This window comes from Arachis duranensis, unplaced genomic scaffold (assembly GCF_000817695.3).
Source record: "Arachis duranensis cultivar V14167 unplaced genomic scaffold, aradu.V14167.gnm2.J7QH unplaced_Scaffold_166046, whole genome shotgun sequence".
In the NCBI taxonomy this organism is placed as follows: Eukaryota; Viridiplantae; Streptophyta; class Magnoliopsida; order Fabales; family Fabaceae; genus Arachis; species Arachis duranensis.
Genome location: NW_026264260.1, coordinates 8,383 through 10,949, shown reverse-complemented (window position 1 = coordinate 10,949; position 2,567 = coordinate 8,383). Strand labels below are relative to the sequence as shown.

The 2,567-nt window shown below is 31.7% G+C and overlaps 1 long non-coding RNA gene across 1 annotated transcript; it reads right to left on the bottom strand.

Annotated features, from left to right (window-relative positions):
- Positions 1–685: 685 nt before the first annotated feature.
- Positions 686–2,178, bottom strand: LOC107472567 (uncharacterized). The gene is made up of 4 exons (XR_008005207.1): positions 1,851–2,178; positions 1,615–1,681; positions 1,266–1,511; positions 686–718 (listed from the first exon to the last, which is right to left on the bottom strand). It is a non-coding gene; the product is annotated as an uncharacterized LOC107472567 (long non-coding RNA).
- Positions 2,179–2,567: the final 389 nt, after the last annotated feature.

Sequence of the window (2,567 nt, the reverse complement as noted above, 5' to 3'; positions counted from 1 at the left end):
CACACATATATATCAATAATTAATCTAAATTACATACTCATCTAATAATAAATTATATAGACATACCAGCACCAAACTGAATAGAGTATCCGACAATAACAGCAGAGTGGGCTCTCAAAAAATTATCTCTAGAAGTCTGAACTTATCAACTAAACAAGGCGGCTTTAATGACTAAGGAAATTAGATTATATGGTTCAAGGTAGTTCTACCAACTTGAATGCCGAATGAATTAAAATGTCATTAATAACATTCATTGTTCTCAATCAATAAAAATACACATAATACAGATAAAACTATCATAACTAAAACTCTAAAACCCTCTTCATAAATATATAGCCTTTCTCTTTCTTTCTTTCTTTTATTTATTATCTATCATTATTTTAGTATATAACATTAGCCATTGATACAAATAATCTTACAATCTAAGTATGATTGTCCAGGATAATAACAATATATAATAGAAATCAGATTTCTCAAAAAAATTAAATTCTGACATAAATCTGAGAGAAGAAAATTAAAGAAGCTAAACTTCTTATTAAAATAAAAAATACTAATAATTTCTAAAAAAGAATGATAAGAATTTAATAAAATTACGTCGTGATTTATTTTCTAAAATCAGTTTTTTATTTTTTGTTAATATTTTATTTTATTTTGTGTTTGATTAAAATAATCAAAAGTGACTGCTGGTATGTTTTTTTATGTCTTTGATCACGGACAACTGATAAGTTATAAATAACAAACCATAATAATTACTCAAACATAACAATGAAAAGCAGGGACTTATTTAATTCCAAATTCAATTCTGGTCCAAATTTTAAACTTACCAAAAAAATTTAATCTGCCTAATTAACACTTTCATTCAAAAATTAATTTCGATTAATATTTAATACAAACAAGCAAATTACTACAAACTATCTTGTTGTTTAGCCAAGAGACTACAAGACCTTATTGAACATAGAGTACAATACAGAAGGTGTCCATTTTTAACAGCTTCCACCTAAGTTCAATATGTATAGAAAAAAATTACATTCTACACCATAGAATTCACCATCCAATCACTTTAAAATATATATATAGTTACACATATCCAAGAGAAGACAGAAAATTCACAAGTATGCTTTGTGCAGAGCAAACACAGAAGGAACCAAAATGAAAGGGAACAAAAACAGAGTTGCATAAACTAAAAAAAAGGGTGAAAAAAAAAACAACCAGCACAAAGTCAATAAATTGGACTGAGAGAGTAGTTAGAGTCTGAATAAAGTTACCTTTAACTTTCACAAGCAGTGGCTCATTTTCATCTCTTTTATTCTTAGGTGCAGCACGTTCCGGTAGATCACCACCACTTTGATTTAACATCTCCGTCTCTGAAATTTCATCCCCATCATCATTGAGCCTAATTTGTTCCAACCCATCTTCCGAACTCAAGTTTATGTCTTCACTTTGTCTTCGTAACTCTTCGAGGATTGACTGTCCGGAGATATTATGTTTACGCGTCATAGTATTCTAAATGCCTGCAACACAGTCATCGACATCATAAAAAGAATTCAGAAAAAATAAAAATCATGTTACCGTATTAGGGATATCAAACTATTTGCTTAATATGCGTCATGTTACCGTATTAGGGATTCTAGTGCTAGGTTGCTGCTAGTGTTATGGCAATCTTGGCTTTGCGATTGCTGCTCTGTACGAGGCCGGCAACAAAATAATAAATCCTTACAACATGAATCCAAATAATATAGACACATGCCCATTTATAAACCATCATCTAATCCCTTATTTTTTCCGGAAATACAGAAATACCAGATAACACAAAAATTTACAAAGGATTAAAATTGTAAAAAAAAAAAAACCTGGAGAAGTTCTCGACGTTGAGCAGTTTGACCGACTAAGAGCTACCACCAGTGAACGCAAAGCACGATTGTGACTGTCGCCTGAAGTGCGATGTCGGAGGCTACTGGAGGTGCGAGGGTTGAGATCGGAGGGGGCGACCACAGGCAATAGGTACAGCAGCGTGAGCGAGTGATCTGTGCGCGTGTATCACGAGCGTTGGTGTTGCCAGCGGCACGAGATCGGAGGCTGGTGGGGTTGCGAGATCTGAGCCCGAGGAGAGGGAGACATGCAGAGGCGGATTAGGGCCGGCTAGTGAAATGTTGAATGAGCTTCGAAACTAAAAGATAAGGGGCGGTTTTTAGTCAAGCTTAAGGTTTTTGGTGTAGATTAAAGAGTGATTTGAATTAAGCTCGGTTTTTTTGGCGCAAGTTCCCAAATTGAAATAAAATTAGGAGTTTAGTTTTTTTTTTGTATTTATAAAAAATTATCTTTTATGCCAATATGTTATGATTTATTTTGCATATAATATTATGTATTTATCTAAGTTTATAAAGTGGTTTAAAAAAAATTACATTTAGATAATTAGTTTATCTTCTAAATATTTTATATTTTTGAATTCCAAATTTATGATTTTTATCTTTATTTCAAGGTTTTTTTATATATTATTCTTATCCTGTTAGTCAAAAGTATGAATATTAATTTTCGTTTTTTTATTTTTAGGATAAACGAAATAATGG